The sequence below is a fragment of the Varroa destructor genome, unplaced genomic scaffold, assembly GCF_002443255.2.
Source record: "Varroa destructor unplaced genomic scaffold, Vdes_3.0 BEIS01000004.1, whole genome shotgun sequence".
NCBI lineage: Eukaryota > Metazoa > Arthropoda > Arachnida > Mesostigmata > Varroidae > Varroa > Varroa destructor.
In genome coordinates, this window is record NW_019211457.1 from 18542211 (window position 1) to 18559868 (window position 17658).

Here is a 17658-nt window from a genome sequence, read left to right on the forward strand (position 1 = left end):
GATGCTTGAGTAAGATTTTGACTCCGAGTGCATTAATATTTACTTATTGAGAATTACTGAAAGAACTTAGACAACGAACTTACAAAAATATTTGCAAGTGATTCACACCCCTCAAAATTGAAACTTTCGTCAACCTGAAGGGCAGTTGCATGAAGTAAAAGGAAATAAATGAATTTCTATTGGGATACGCGAAGCATTTAATCTCTCCTTGCACTCAGATGCGTCCCACAAACAAGCAATGTTAATGCTATCCCCTTTATCCTGTACACCCTTTATATATCGCATGATCAAACTGGATAATGCGCCTCAACCGTAGCGTTATCCAAACACTCATCAAGGACGCGCAACAGATAGCAAACGTAGATCGTATAGCCCATTCGCAGCGCAAAGCCTTGTAGTGCCCCTTGGAGGTCAAGAGTGCTCAAGACTACCTTACTCAGTTTGTCGGGCCCTCTGACGCACTGTCCGTTTTGGTATATTATGGCACTGATTTCACCAAACCTCTGTTTTTGCTTGGTCCGAAATGAAATGTACCAAGATAGTATCGTTTGATATCGTAACGCAATCAAAGCGTCTCACCTCGGCCGAAATATATTGAGTGACGCCGTCACTACCTTAACTTTCTCATCATCATCGCCTTCAAGCAAGTATCATCATGCATCAGTCGTATATCGACCGATTACTGGAGATGATATTATACAGCGCGTAAAATAATGAGTGTATGGATGCATAACATGTAAATATGAATGCTCGCCCACGAGCTCGTTGATACCTCCTCGAACTGTAGTAATCTGGTAATTAACACGTAGTGTTGTTACAGCTACTGGTTTAGTGGCATGTTCGAATGTACGATACATGCATCCATACGATCACTTACCTATAATCCATTTTATCATATATAGGCACATCCGAATCAGCGACCTTGCACGTTTGAAATGTGGCCCGACTGCCCGCATGGCGTATGCAATTACGTAAGGATAGACGAAGTTGAAATACAAAAGGACAAATATCGATTGTATATCGGCATCTGTATAAATACATATTCAAATTCGTACTATATGGGTTCTGAAATGTCTGAGATGCCTCGGTAAAGTCACGATGGTCTTGGAGGTTACGTAAGATGAAAGTGAAAAGTTACCTATTAGACGTGAAAATGGCGAAATTGAATTACTAAAGGAACACATTGGGTTACTCGCACAGGATATATTCGGTTAGCTTATTTACCATATACGAACACCATCTAAGGTAGCAAACGAATCGTAAGCACCACAAGTTTTATAAGAAAACTTGAGAATCTTTTTTCACCTTTGATTACCCCTGGAATCGATCAACGCATAATCATACTGATCTTTTTGAAATTGTGTTTCCTTTACCACGATCTTCTTGGTGGTGACGTCACTACTGATAGAGACGTAAGGGTTGTAATGTCTCACGAGCCTGAGTTCTGAGTCTTGGTCACCTACTAAGTTTAACACTCGCCATACTGGTTCATCCTGCTTTCGTGTGTACGCAACACTTGACGCAGCGAGCTAGAAAAGTTGAAGTTCAATCCCGAACTCACATCATTAATTTCATTATCGTCACAACGGCGTTTTTTCTATATTTTGTTTGTCATCGGCAGCACTAGAACCAGTCGTCGGTTGGCCGTAGTTGTCATCAACACAAAAACTTTCCTTTTCGTGACGTTTTTGGATCGACTTGGCTTCCGCTTAGGATCCGACTAGAAAATATATATATATTAATTGTTTTGCCCTCTGTACTCTAGAATGAGTACAGAGCTCTGCCGCTGGTCTCAGATCTAACTTTGACAGTACCGGCGCTCCTCTAATGTACGCAAAGGGATGACATTTGCATGCAACATACAGATAAACTTATTCATTGGTAGAGGGCGTACCGTTCCTTTTGTTTCGGGCGAGCTTGAACAATGGCAAAAAGTGCAACACGGAATACAAAGGCCATTGAAGAGACAGGAAATGGATGGCACAAGATTTTATTGTCTTTGTTGGCGGGCGCCTTCGTTTTGACGGTTTTGTGACCCGGAATCTTTTTTCATCGTATTTTTGTATGCTGAATATGCTGAGGTGTGGTCACACCAGCGAAGTGCTGGTTGAACGAGGACTGGATGAGGGCTGATGCCTGGCGCTTCGCTTTAAAGGCATTTCACTCGGATAAAAATTCATTCGTATACGAGTGCACCGTGGTTTAGCTATGGCCTAGGTGCCATTGATTTAGTAAAGAGAAATCTGAAAAGGTACAGAATCCCTCTATGGTCATATGGCTATAGTTTTTTTTTTTTTTTTTCGCAGGTTAAGGGCAAATGCATTATGCAGACCGGACATCATTGACTGTGCTTTGTCCGGTACTGTGGGACTCTCACCCACTAAACCCTGGACCCCTTTATCAGCTTGGGCCAGGCCATGGTTCGGGATATGTTTAATATTACTTGGAAGCCATGACTATAGATCTGCCTATATAATAGGTACCTGTAATGATAACAATAATAATAGTCTGTAAAAAGATGTGAAGCGGGCCGTTTCCCAAATAGAACTTCCAAGTTTGTGGTCTTCGCTTATTGCACGAACCGTTGGTCTTCGCCAGACCCCAGTCAGCACTTTTCAGGTTTAGGGAGAGAAAGACGAACAAGAGAGATAGGGCTTTCGATGCAGCGGTCAGAAAAAGCATAAACAGTCAAATAGTGCAGAGCAACAGCCGGTTTTTTTCTTGATAGCGTGATGTGAGCCGAACAAAGCGCAACGGAACGATAACTCAGTAAATCAAAGGTTCACGTCAAGCAAAACCCGAGTGAGGCCAATTGGAAGTGGCAATATATTCACCCAATGTTTTGAGCAAATGAGGAAGCCCCCGCTTACCAATCCAGATCTTTTGGGAAGTGCTGAGTTGAGAACAACGTGACAGTAAATGGCCCAGACATTTCACATCAATATGACTTGATCACCCATGCTCAACAAGTTCTGCGGAATTGCTAAATTCGTAAGACTACTATTTATTAGAAAATGAAGGCGAGTAGTTACTAGAAACACGAGCGAGTTAAAGCGAGCGAACAGTTAAATTTGCTTGAATCCTTTAATGTGTTTACTTCATCTGCTGTTATCAATTCTGCAAAAAACATAAGGTGGCTCATAATTATGGATTGATTACAGTAATTGGTGATCGGTGTGTCCATTTATTTGCAAGAAGCGTTAGTTTTCCCAGTGTGGACCTGAACTTGTACCAAAAAAAGCGCAGTAAGCTCAAGGTTATTCCGATCATTTTGAGACCTCTAGATATGACTATCAACGTAGCTTTTACTGCTTTTAGAAGATTAAACTAGGTTTTTTGTTTCTTTTTTTTTTACCCTAATATATAGTGTAAATAGAATAACCTTGTATCCGCAAAAATCTAATGAGGTTTTTGTGTAGCATTTTTTAACGCCTCCATTTACTTTCAGTGTGAACAGATTCTCGGAATCACCTCATTTTCGATTTAGTTTCATTTTCACGCACATTACTAAATTGCAGGCAAGGAAGGTCATAAACCTAGCGGATAGGCTAGAAGATCCGAACAAATGCTGAATCGATGTTCCGAGTAAAAAAGTTTTTCTTAAAAGCTTATGAAAAACTTAAAGACCCGTTTTCGGCTGTGTCTTAGGCTGGTGTTCTACGTTTGCCGATAGTTTTATATCTTAATAAATCAATAGGTTAATGATTTTCCGTCAATCCCCTTTCATGTAAGCTATTCGACTTGGGTTCAGTTTATACATGCATGTTCTGTAATTGCGTCTTAGTGCGTATGACTGTGTCCAAACTAAAATGGTGGTCAGGACATTCAGGCTTCTCTAAGTCCTTTCCGGCGTAAAGATACCGATTCTTCCTTGGATTTTCTCAAGATCTTGCGCTGCCAGGAAGTCCCGTAAATTTTTAATTAATTTTGTCCTTGATTTTTTACTTCCTGCTTTGCATTGGAAAGGAAACGTTTCGACTAATGGCAGCCATTAGGGCAGTAGGGAAGAAGAAGACGAAATGGTTCTAGTGGCTGCCGTTTTCATGTGCATCTAGCAATCTTTTCCGAGCTTCCATGCATGTTGAATACAAAATTTGTATGCGACTGCCCTTTGATTTTTCGTTTATACGAAAAAAGAACTCGTCAAATGGGGGTGGGTGGGGGGTAATTGTAGTTGTGTGATGGAGCGCTTTAGAGAGGGCGCTGGACTGCCTTTGGAAAGGTTTGCAGCAGAGTACTGATCGTCTTTCGTAGTTTGATTCGTTTGCCGGAAAGCCTTCCCCAAACGGCACGTATCTACGAGTGACAGTTAGCTCTCTGGTGATTCTTAATTTGTGGCGATGTTCCGGCCGAGAATCGTGCCGAAACTCAAAGGCGCGTTAAATTCATTGTTCATTCATTGTTTTATTTCCTTGCCTTGATTTAGCTCTAACAAAATGATAGATCAGTTTCAGGAGTTTTAGGTTACTAAGAAAATAGTAATTTCAGCCGTGAAAATCATGACAAAGAAAAATATTAACATATCACACACATTTCTTTACCGTTTATCTTATATGACGCAAGCAACGTTTTGAGAATGCGGCGACAACAGATCCTGTTACACCGTGATATTTGTACATTCCAATATACCCAATGTTTTAATGTTAGAGAAACCCATGACCTTCCCATATATCATCACCTCGGCTTGCATATAACATAGAAATCAGACTGGAAAAAATGTGAACAGATCACCATGCGCACTAGGAATGATTTTTCTAACTGAGTTTTCACATAAAATACATAAAAATCAATTGTTTCAGTCGACACGTCCAAGCCACAATATAGTCAGCGGACACCTATGAAATAACCGCGAATTCTCAGGAAAGCCATCTTGCATGTGACACCGTACCCTGGCAAATAAAAACTAGCCTTTGGAAGGGAGTAGCAAATAACGATATTAATTTTCCACTTTTCGAGGTAACGCATTGTTAGCGCGCCTGTCTTTTATATTGAGTTTTAACTAGGACAGACATCCTAGAATGGCAACATTTAATCCCTCAATGATTCTAGTATTTCACCATTTCAGCACCATCAGTGTCTTATCTGGTAGGATAGAAGTTCAGTTGCCTAAAGCTTTGACAATAAGCTCTCTCAATTTAGGTACCGTCTTGACCCTGCCAATTACCAAATGAAAAACTAGACAAGTGCTGGACCCAAAAAATGAATGAAAATATACAGAACTGCAGTAGTTCGGCTTGCGTTCTCGTTTTGAGAACCAATTTGATAATTACATTATGATGTATGACTGGGTGTTTCCGTACGTGGAGCTGAGTAGGACGGGAAATATTTTCCTAACATGCAGAAGTAGTGCGACGTATTATTTAACTTTCCATTACCCTAGTGGCTCTTGTGAGCGTGATAGGCGCATACATAGAGGCTTATTGTTTTGAAGTTAAATTTCGCAACGAACGTAAAAACGTCTGTCTTCCTGCCGCTGCTGCGAGTTTTATATTTTCAACAGCAATATTAGCCTGGCACCGCAGCCCATCAAGAAGCCAATTAATCTATAGCTAAATCAGATTCTTACGTGGCATCATACTAAGAGCAAAGTTTGGTCGGACATGCCCAATAATAAACGATGTCCCTTCAAAAATATATCTTCTAACACTATATAGCTACCTTTAATCCCTTTGCCTTTTTTTATTTTATTAAGACTATTGCAAACTGTCGGTATTTATATATATATATATATATATATATAAATACCTATTGGGCTAGATATATATATATCTAGCCCAATACTCACTGATACAAGTGAAGTATGTGTATCACATTTTACTTGAGTAATAGGACGCATCCCCGCTATCAAACAGTAGAAGAATTGTAAATACTTGGATCATTACGGCAGCGTTCTATTTACAAATGGTGTTTAAAAATCGTGGCAATAGTTTAAATCAAACTTGAAAGCTTCAAACGCGCAGTTGTTCAAATCAACGTTACATAAGAACTCTAAGATAGTCTCCAGATATTTCGAGTACATAGAAAAAACCAGTGTTACTTTCTGGTTAATGGTGTTACTAATTCACTAATGTGATCCCGGGGATTAAGTCTTCTCAAGCTTTAAGTTCACCTAGGGTTGTTGTGGCGACGGATGTGTGGACGGCCTGTTGATGATGGAAAACCAACTCCGCCCCCACTTCCTCCATAAACACTGTCATCCTTTGTTTACTATTCTTCCATTGGCGACGGCGCTCCGGATACTCGATGTCGGTGATCACAGAGCCCTCTACAGCTGAATAGTGTAGGCAAATGCAACACTTTATAGATGTATCACACACATTGATTCTATAGATGGCTCAAATGATAAACAGTCAACTGATTCCATAGCGAAAATAATGCCATTAAAGGTTGACCTTTAGAATAATTACAACATTAACGTACCCGTGGCGGTGTGTGCCTTCGAAGATTCTTATGTAGGCTCCGCCCTCCGAGAAGAAACCTGGCTGAATTAGATCTTTCGCAATAGCTTTAACAATCAATCCGCAGCAAATGAAACCCCTTCCTCACTTTAAGCTCCGTCTCAGTAGCTGTACGCTACGAAAAAAGCATAACTACAATTCAAATAGTCTTTCATTCTTTTTCGCAGGTTTACTACTTCACACTATAGACGTATTTTGAATCGGATTTTACGTCAGGCCAGAATTAGGCTAGTAGGAGCCCTTTTGAAATTCGTTTATTCTATAATGGTTTGTTATCTAATAGTCACCAGTCATCAGTTGAGGGATATCTACTTGAATATATGCTTTAGATACAAGTCATTTTGAATCAGCGTCTCGTCAAAGACATGTATTATATCACAAAAGTAATTAAAGGATGTAATAATACCTGCTGATTTAAAATCTGGTCCAGAAGCTCGCTAGCTAGCAACGAGCTTGAAGCGCTGGAATTCAATTTTCTTTCCGGCAAAGCGAAGTTAACGTGCTGTGGTTTTTTACAATATAACTGTGTTCGACGATATAAAAAATTGGTATAAATAATGTGGTGTTAGGTTCACTATAGATTACCTGATGAAGTCCACCCGTTGATTTCAAAAAAACAGTGTGTTCTGGCCCACTTGAAAAATCATACTCTCTCTTATTAGGATGCATTCAAGTGAAAATTAAAAAGTCGACTGATTTTTTTTTATAGATTGGCAGGTGTGTGGTAAGAAGGAAAATTGCAGATTTTTTGAAACAATATTCGTCTCGTTTTTTATGCAGTTCCATATCTTCAAAATAAGTTTCTAGGCACATTATATGCATACGCGAGGGTAACATTATCTGCCTTAATTAATCTCGACTAGTAAACCTTTAATGTTTCTATTTGCAATCTTACGTAAAATAGGCTCCGCTGTTCTTCATGGGACCGATGACGGACCTGAATGACGTTGATGAGGTGATTCACCCGGTCGTCGACATTTTTGTCCTACGAAAAGGAGTCGAGGAAATTGCCGTCCCAAATATGCCTTTAATGCACTCGATTATCCGACGTATATACTGCATATAAACAGTCTCTACTGTGTTTACCCGAACATTAATCTGATCCGTAATGATTCATCGGCTCGCAGCTTTTTCAAAACAGCAGAAAAGACACGAACAAAAACAACAAGAAAAGGCTCACGTTTCGTAAGGATAAATCTAAATCTGTTCCGGTTATAACTTCCTGATGAGGAAATATTTCCTGTTCGGCCATTGTTTCGTTGGTTGTGGATAAACGACCATACATCCATAGATTTTCCTCTATATACTCACAAGAGGCCTTGACGGTCCGAAAAGAGCAAGCTAGCCGAAATGCATCAAACACGTGGAAAAGCATATCAAAAATTATAACAGATCCATATAATCGAACACAAGACACACACATATTCTGATACAGAACGTACTGTAAGGCTGTATAAGTGCTTTATGTAGGTGTAGAAACATCTTGAAACTGTTCAATAGTATTTCGATTTTGCGTTGTATATTCAGAGACACAAACACCTGAATTATGACAAGATCCTGTGAGCCCTTTAGCGCGCATGCTACGAAATAATCTAACACAAATGCAAAAAAGCAGGGAAAACAACGTTCATGTCTTTTAGGATGCATTGGCTAATGGAAATTGAGTCATGTCCTGAAATGGTTTAGACTTGCTAGGACAGAGCACGGATCGCCAACTCTGCATGCCCGTGCGTCACTTGCGATCCATAGCCCAGTATTTCAACAAGAAGTTTTGCTCTACAGCCTTTGGGGTCTTTGTGAATAACAAACTAAAAAAGGGTCAAGAATTGTCTTCTTTTTCTGACAGTTAGCACTCATCGTAAATGCACCATATTTATACTATCTTACTCTTTTTTTCGCAAAGATCTTGTAAAGTCGCTCGCCCACAAATGCTTTAACCAGTTTATTTAGGCCAGAGCAGAACTGGATTGGTTGGCCGGTAGCTTTTACCACAGATATGGTCTGCGTTTTGGTGAATACGCGATGCGCTCATGGCCTTAATGCTTAAGTTCGTATATGGTTGTTGGAACTTCCTTGGGCAGTAGAAATACTACTATAGACTGCAATAAAATAAATCTCTAATAACAAACAGCCAAAATTAAAGAAACAAGGTACTAACTTATTGTGGTCTAACCAATGTTGCAAAACGGAGTCTCTAGTGGCGTTTGCCTCGATTCATATTCATACCACCCAGCTCACTATCCTGACGAGCGTATCGCCCTAAGGAGCTCTGAGCCAAAGCGAAACGGTAGTATCCAAGGGGCCTACCGAGTCACAGGATGATCACTTGCTTCTAAGTTAGATAAATTTTCTTAGGAATTTTGCCAGCGCACAAAATTGGTAATGTCGACAAACACGTGTTTGTTGCCCGGTTGAGGCAGGTGCTACTACGTCGAGTCGTTGTATCCGTCTGAGCTTATTCACTTCATTACATACGTATGAACTCCTTAAGCGCTCTTTACAATGGTGTTTCTCACTTAAGCGCGCCCAGATATTACAGCAGAATAATCAAGATAACAGACGTAAAATGAGCAAAGATGTCATAAAGGCGTGTTTCAGGTGGTGACGAAGTTTGAACGTGGCAACCAGCTCAGTTTGTTTTCGACAGAACGTATAAACGCGACGACGAGTTATCATCATAATACAACCCAGAAGGCAACTTCGCAGAAAATCTCCTAAAATAAAAACATTGTCAGCTCCGCGCGATATGCGACTAAGTTAATACCGCAAGAGGCCTGCAAATAACTATTAAAATATTTACTATAAAAACAAACAAAAAAACAACAGCAGAAGACCAAACTGTGCTGACTCCAACTAAATATTTTCTAAACGAAAGAACGAAGAACTTATTTTCCATTCCTGATGACCTCTCTGTCTGGTACACAACGTTCCCTGAGTATGCCGTTATATGTCTACATAGCATTGAGATAGCAGTAAAGAAAATATTTCCTTTGATTTAGGAGCACAAATATGCATCCTTCGGAGCATATACAAATCGAAACAAGTTTCAAGGCCTGACGGTCGGCAGTTAACTGAAACTTGCCGCCTCTTGAGTACAGGCAATGTTATGTCTCCTTTTGGTTCAAATTTATTTGCGATTGTTTAACGTAACGGTGACAAAAATAAGACCGGTGGAATATGAGAAAAAGATACAATGGTCAGCGTAATTGCCCGGTGTTTATGGAAATCACATCTCAAAATTCAACAACTTTTGGAATGAAACAAATGCTTATTTTCACTAGCCACACTGCACCACGAACGATAATAATAGCAGTTTTCTTTTTTTTTTATGCTAAACTACGTTCTATATCAGCACTTGCAGCTGACGCGAAATTATTTTCTACAGCAGTCATCATAGACCCACATTACTTACGGCAAACGTTATCACGACGGTTGCTTTTCATGCGCGGAAATGCCACGAGTCAAATGGTAAAATCACTTTGCTATCCATTTAACATTTATATGATGTTATATACATTCAAACTCGTTTAAAGCTGACCCGTTTATGTTCTTTTTCAGAATGGCATTCGTCTATAGCAGCCACTTTTATTGCTCGTTTTATTTCCTGTCTTGATAATTAATTCTCTATTGTATAGGACAACGGCTAAAAATTCATTGATTGGATTGTGAGGTAATAAGTTTGATAAGGTACATCTATAACAACTTCTCACTCAAGTTGGTGTCGTAAGGTGTTCGCACGCTTTTCGGTAAAAATTAATACTGTGTTTCGACGTTTGAAGAAAATACTTTAGCTTCGCTACCAGACGCAGCAGCTCAAAAAGCTTGTCATCGCTTTGCTCTTCCATACCACCGATGACCGGCCAATTACAATACGCTTAACATATTTGTCTACGGAGATTATTATAAACGAAGATCGATAAGTGCGGACATCCAGTTGCGATTTGCGTTTTCGATGTAATAACCCAGCAGACGGCGTTTAGGAGTCTATATGCATGTCTTTTTTGCGAAGGGTCTGTGTGGAGGTGTACAACGGGATCCATGTACGTAACCTTCATACCGTGCCGATAAGCATACGAAAGGTTTAGGAGAGTGCTTTCGTGTAGTACTACTTTCCCTTGGCCAATTATAATGGAGTTTGCAGTTGGACATAACGATCACTTGACTGCAGTGGCTTCAAGCAACTACAATTCATCACATTGATCCCGACTGCATTCACATCCCGATAGCAGGGAGGTCAAAGGTCCAGAATCAGCCGATTAGGTGACACACTCATACATTAAGTCGATTCACTTGTGTCTGATTGGTGAACGCGACCAATATCGTAACTAGCGCTATAATACATAATGCAAACAACCGTACGTTTTAGACATTTACAAGCTATTTGGCCTACTACAAAGCCCTGGAATAACAGGAAGTCGACATTACCTGAAACATGGATACACAAATCAACTTCACAAATAAATGGGTCACACATTTATTGCAGACACCTGTAGCTACTAGTAGTTTACTATTTTTTATTTGTATATACTTGTTTTCTAGGTCCACAGATTAACCTTGCCTGAAAGATACGAACTTCAGATCAGATTTGCAGAAGTCCTATATTATATATAATCTTCCAAGAAAAAAGCTATATATAGCTGATTAATTCAACTGCGATTCAACGTACTTAGGCTTCTAGAAAAGGTGTGCGGGGTAGATTCGCTCTGCGCGGACCACAGGTGCGTGCCAATATTATTTGAAAATGATATTTCATTCCAGTGAGGGTGAACTTTTTCTGCACCGCTTTCTCAATACGGTCATCATCAACAGAGATGAACTTACAAAGATTACGATAAAGAGAGAGGCACCACCCGACAGTTCCGGACCTCTTAGATCTGGTCGTTTGCATTTTAGTAATTCATATACTGAAACGTTATGACATCGCTCTCGAAGTCCACGCCATCGAAAATTTACATTTAATTATTATATAGGAAAAAATATCTTTTTTTTTTCATAAATCGTTGATATGGACCCAACACAATTGAAACAGTTACAGAAGAAGTTTCAGTAGGTTCGATGGTAACGGAATAATGCCCTTAAATTTCTCGTGTAGTTCTATATTGACATTTATATAGTCGGCCTCGGCTGACGTGTCACTGACACTCGTAAATCGAGTCAACCGGACCGACGTGCGTACGTTGCATGTCGGTCCGACCTTGACCGGTTAGCCCGGTTAAGTTTTTTTTATTTATGACGCCAGGTGAGCCTACTCAGAGAAAGAAAAAAACGAATCCTATCGCTGGGCCAGCATACTTATAGACGCCCCAAGCGACAATATATATATGTAATGTTGTATAACTTATTTGATTAAAAAACAAAAAATCTCAACGAGTTGACCAGACTCGTCCTTTTTTATCATTTACATTCCTAGACATATACGAGGCTGTTTGGGCGATGTACGGACGTTTATCCGCTAAATGAAAAGAGACTGTTTCAAGGAAACCGCTTAATCGAATTTATTGATTTTGCCGACATTGCTCGACTGATGTCAACAAGAATAGACAATGATACTTCTGACAGAAGGAATGCATTAGCGGCACAGAGGGGTATCCCGATGTGTTCAATAAGATGATTTAATCAGGTCCTTTTGTTCTAGAAGCTTCATCTTAGCTACAACGATAATAGTAATAGGTATAATATCGCCAATAGACTGGCTCAGAAATGTTAAAAGGTATTTTCGACAATTTAGCAACCGTGAGTAAAAAGTATACTACTATTATAACGTTTAACAAAGAAGCTTTAGTTCAACTAGAAGGAACTAACTTCAGAGGGAAATTGGCACCGGCCAGAGCCTTATTTATGCATCTCATTCCTGTAGACACTGAATTCTGCTTAATAGCATATTCCAGAATCAGCTGATGTTGCCGAGTTTATCACTGTTTACTTTATTACTGGTTTCTCAGGCATTATATTTTAGATGCGCGGCGCCGGTGAACGTTTCGGGGAAGCGTCACGCGTTTTCATCTAAGAAAACGGCACGGAATTTTTGTCGATTTCGGCCAAATAAAGCAAGCCTAAATAAGTTTGCGTTGGTCGTAGCCAGTCACTATATAAATAAGAAAATGAAAATCTCTATAAGCACATACAATAGGAAACGTATGTGTTTAAACAGCGCTGGCCTCTATATATTTCTAGCAGCGGGAATTTTTCAGTTAATAACGGACGACATATGAGTCATGTGAGATTGACCATCACGAAGCACTGTTTATGGCTTATATTATTTGATGAGATGGAGTATGTTCGATCGAAGTACATTTATTGCGCACGCGTATCCATCGCTCAACTATAAATGCATCGGCATAGAACTGAACAAATGTCGATTACAATAGGGAATGGTTTTCTGATATAAATCTGTTCTCGATCAAATTTCAAGAAACGTAAGTAGACTGTGCTTAGTTTTTTCTGAACGAGCGCGATGAAGATGCCGTCGATGCACTGCTTCTGGACGACCGAGCGCCTGGTTGAAATAGAACAACACGGAGCTCACTTTTTCGATGATGTATAAATACCACATTACGTGTAACTATAAAAAGTCTTTATAAATTAGTACAAATAGGCATCAACATCTGTGTGATACCATAGATTAATAACAGAAAAAAACCACAGCTGACAAAAGCAATGATAATAGACCCCAAATAGAAATCAAACTCGCTATTGTCTTAATTCGGGTATCAGCTCAAACGACAAAAGCAGCTTATGTCGGTAACTGGAAGAAGGTCGATTGCAGTCCTAGATGGCCAACTGTAGACCTGCTTGTTATGCCGGCTACTTATCTCTCCAACCTTCTATAAGGTCAGTTATAAGGACTATTCCCATGTGTTGCTTCTGTATCGATTCAGTCGTCAATTTTGATCGAGATGTTTCATAGTCAACTCATACAAACTCGTGTATGTTAAGACCCATAGACTAGAGTTCAGATAGCCATTTATGGTATATATAGGAATGATGATATTAATTTTTGCAATTATACATAACAGTTTGTGCGCACCCAGTATTCAGTATTATGGCATAGTACTATTAATTAGGATCGCTACTTTTTTTGTACACAAAGGGTAATAGGTCAGACGCCTGACACCAAGTCGAAAGTCGATGGAGGCTTTAATGCGCCAAATGGACTAGGGTCGAATGGGCGAAGTTCAATCTCTGTATTCCCGTCAGTCGGACTAATAATACGACGCAAAGTTTCTATAGCACCATAGTCGAAAAAATAAATTGCCTAAACAGAAAATGATTTTATTTACTCAGCCAAAAAAAAGATTGGAGGTCGGTTGATAATGAACGATAATTCTGACGACCAATGAGCATGTTATCAGTATTACGTTGTTCGCCTGTCAAAGACCTTTCGCTTATAGTCTGAATACTGTGGTATCAGCGGTCCGAATTCAGAATCGATTTCCTTGGATCGAGTTAACCAAACGTAATGCAATTAATACCTTACTACTAGACAACACTATGGAAAAATGGAACAAAGTTCCAGTTTCACAAATTGGCGAAGCCGAGCGAGCACAAAAATCGATTAAATTTTTGAAGTTTCAATGTTGCGATTCAGCGGTTACATACTATTTAGCCTATATTTGATAAATATGGCGATACGAATTAGTTAATGCAGCGATTAAACGCTTCCGGTGCACGTTTGCTGCATTGTTTTCGTGCAACTCTGCTTTCATATATTTATGGTTGGAGCGTCGAGGAACTTCTGCAGCGAGAAGTAATGAGCTGCTGTAGAAAACACCTGAAGTCATGCACTATTGTTAATCGTTAGTTCAGTCGTGCCTAGGTAGCCTAGTTTTATTGCTTAGGAAATGTTGGCATACATTGAAAAGATATGGATCACAGATCACTCATAAACTATATTCTACATCGTTTTGAACCATAAAAGGAAGCAAAACAACAGAACAAGAGAAATTGAACACTATCACCTTGCCTTCGCGCGAAACCACTCCAAAATATCGCTCGCAATTACTGGATTTGTTTGATGTCAAAAATAGCTACGAGCCACAAGCACACCCGGAAGAATCGTCAATCTGGGCACAGAAAAATAGGCCGATTGACTGGATCGCTGATTCAACCGATTCCGTGCTGAGTATTGTCCTATACCCAATAACAGTAGTTGTGGTTTACGGAATACGGTACTTCAATACAGCAAAGAGATGTTACACAGTATTTGCTGTGAAAGGGCCTAGCTAATGGTATGGATTAGCTTAATGAAAATATGTATAGCATTTGGGATGGTACTGTATATCCGTATAGAGCTTCGCCACAAATTTATAAACACCTGGACAGCTAACTGATAATAATGTTTCTGTATAAGCGAATGGGGCAGTCCAGCCGTTTTGACTAGTTATTGCTTCGCTGCTATTCATATTCTACCTACACTATTTGACTTTTCCTGTTCGCACACTTTCTGACCCAGAACGACATTTGATACGTAACGATCCACCCGTTTAAATTTCACAGCTACATATTATATTCGAACAAATATGTATGGCTAGATCGTTAGTGCAATTTCGTTGTCAAGCTTTACCTGAAACTGATTTTTACCTGTATAGAGGAGTCTGTCAGGGTAACTTTTCAGTTAGCTCTCGCCGCAGTGGCCGCCGGGGATATTGTGCCTGAATGTATCCCGGACGCAAATTGTCCGGCGTCCGTGAACGTCTAATCCGATTGGTAGTTGACCTGTTTTTAACGTTTTTATAAACGCTGACCGCCTCGTAACCACTGTCGTTTCTATTGTGTCTAAGAATCTAATCGGCTGTCGTCTCGCGGTAGTGGAGCTTTTCTGGCAGGCCGTCAGATGTCTCTAAAATAACGTCGATGTGCTGTTTCTGCCAGCAATGCAGACTGGCAGGAGAGGTCATTGGTACACAGTAACGGCTGTTACTATTGCTGTCGCCGTCGTCGTTATTCGATATTATATTGCGATCATTTCGGTTGCTTATGAACGTAGGGTCAGTTGCGTAATGTTGCCTCAGCTTTATTTGTGGTCCTTTCGAATGAATTCACCGGGGCAGCAGAGCAGAGTCTAGGAAATCGTCGCTGGGCAACAATCAATCGCGCGACTGTTCGAAATCGTATTTGTATGGTAATATAAGAACTGCTCGGCCGTTCAACTCAAAATATGCACGAACGGCGTCGGCAGGCACGGAATAGGCCACCCGAAGGATCCTCGACGTTATTTGCCAATGTAGGAAAACTCACTTTAACAGGCTTGAACGTACAAAACGAGAAACGCTAAACGTCTCTATTTCCCATTCAAAATTAATAGCCACAACGTAATACAAACCAGCACCAAATGTTATCGCACAAAAGTTGACACCCACTTCTGATCAAAGTGAGCGCACACTATTACACGAATACAAATACACGGATACAATGGATTCAGTTTGATCCAATTGGACCATAGTTCAGTAGCTAGCGCCGTACTCGGTATGGGCTTGCTTGATTCGGCTATTTGTTTACTGTAGAAAGACTGATCTTTACCGGCCAATTCGTTGAATTTCATACGAGTACAAACCGCGTACAATTCAGCTTACCTGCATTGTCACAACGACAGTGTCTGATGCTGGCGTATTACTACGCAGACTTCAAAGGATTGGCTTTTTGAGTGTATCTACCGCCGCAAGGTGACGTCGTCGGTTTTCGCTTAGTAGCAGCGTGCGCCAAAACAACACACCACTAGTCCGCCCAGATAGGACCCGATGATTATTGGCGACGTCTGCTTACAAATACGGTCCAGCGACACTACTTAGCTTCGTCCATCAACTCAGCGTCGAAAACGATGTATGTGAGAACTTCACGGATGACGAGCCGGCAACGGCAGTGATCGCGGCGGTTATATCGGGTAGCCACAGATAGTCCACAGTGCTGTATCTATAGCAGGCTGGCACACGATCCTTCTGATACGTCTACTTGCTAATGGGTGTGTGTATATATGGACGTATCCGGTGGTGTGACGACGCCTTTATGTCAGTCAAATGTTGGACTGGCAACGTGTAAGTTGATTGGCCAATATGATATATTCTACGCTTGGTTTAGTCTTTCAGCTGATCCGTTCACACACATGTACATAGGCAGATACGGATTCGGATAGTAATACAAGACCACAGGTCACTGGCGGTTATGTCGCCAGTCTGTTCATGTACGTGTTGAAGAAACCAACATTCCCCCTGCCACCACCATTAGCCCAGCTTTAAGCGTGTGCCCGCCATTCCTTCTCAATTGAATCAATCGATAACCTGCCGATATCACTCATTGCACTCACTTTAGTGCAGCATGGTTATAGTAAATAAATACCCACAAGAAAACTAACCACGTTACGATTACTGGCTGACCAGCTGGACTGACAAGCAGGCCGTCTGTGGAGCCGAGTTACGCAAACACCACGGCTGCAGTAGTGGTTTACTGGCGCAGACAAGAGATATGCTCGTAAGCAAAGTGATCCAATCACGCACTCCTTTACTCCTTAAGACGGAACCGAACGACCGCGCAGTAACTACCGCCTTGTAAAACGCCAAGGCACGTATTTAGACGGTTCTGTTCTCTCGGTTTGGTCACAAGATCAATACAAATACCGACTATTCGTTTCGGGGATCGAACAATAAGGAAAGAAAACACTTAAGTTTTTGTTCGTCATAGTGTTCTTCTTGATGTCCAGATCGAATAGCGTGGAGTGGGAATGAGGTATCATACAAACAATGTCTTCTCCTGAATGCAATCGAACGCGCTGACGAGACCGACTTTTGGGCGCGCTGAACGGGTTCTGTTGCCACAAAGTCACTTGAACACAGATACGGTTAGGTATTGCCCGTCCTTGACGTTCCGATGTGTTATTCGTAGTTCTGTTTACGTCTTATTACCATCGATGTCAATCTGATTTTAACCTTTGTATGCGTCGCTCAGATGGCTGATTGAGTGAGATGTGCAATCGACTATTGGTGTCGCGGTCTTCGTTTCGTCGAAAAACCAGTGAGCTCAGCTATTTGATCGGCTAACGCACTGCTTCGCTTTGCTCACTGATCGCCGGAAAGTTTCGACGCTGGCTGACCTTTGTGTCACGCGAGCTAAATACAGGATTACATACACGTCATATAGTGTATGATATTCTATTTTCTCGAATTTTTCACGAACGTCTGCCGAGGCGGTTCTTTTCTCTGTAAAGATA

The 17658-nt window shown here is 40.6% G+C and overlaps 2 protein-coding genes across 13 annotated transcripts in view; both read right to left on the reverse strand.

Annotated features, from left to right (window-relative positions):
* The window catches only part of LOC147755925 (neuronal calcium sensor 2), a 46609-nt gene extending 30443 nt beyond the window's left edge, over positions 1 to 16166 (reverse strand). For 5 of the 7 annotated variants that reach the window (XM_086988586.1, XM_086988587.1, XM_086988588.1 and 2 more), the window contains exon 1: positions 15039 to 15178. The gene's annotated coding sequence lies outside the window, so the exon portion shown is untranslated. Of the gene's footprint in view, positions 1 to 15038; positions 15179 to 16030 lie in introns of those variants that run through there. The other 2 variants (XM_022802697.2, XM_086988591.1) reach the window with 1 other exon arrangement.
* The window catches only part of Nca (neurocalcin homolog), a 67088-nt gene extending 50918 nt beyond the window's left edge, over positions 1 to 16170 (reverse strand). For 5 of the 6 annotated variants that reach the window (XM_022802684.2, XM_022802683.2, XM_022802687.2 and 2 more), the window contains exon 1: positions 15039 to 15179. The gene's annotated coding sequence lies outside the window, so the exon portion shown is untranslated. Of the gene's footprint in view, positions 1 to 15038; positions 15180 to 16030 lie in introns of those variants that run through there. The other variant, XM_022802685.2, reaches the window with a different exon arrangement.
* Between the last annotated feature and the right edge of the window lie 1488 nt (positions 16171 to 17658).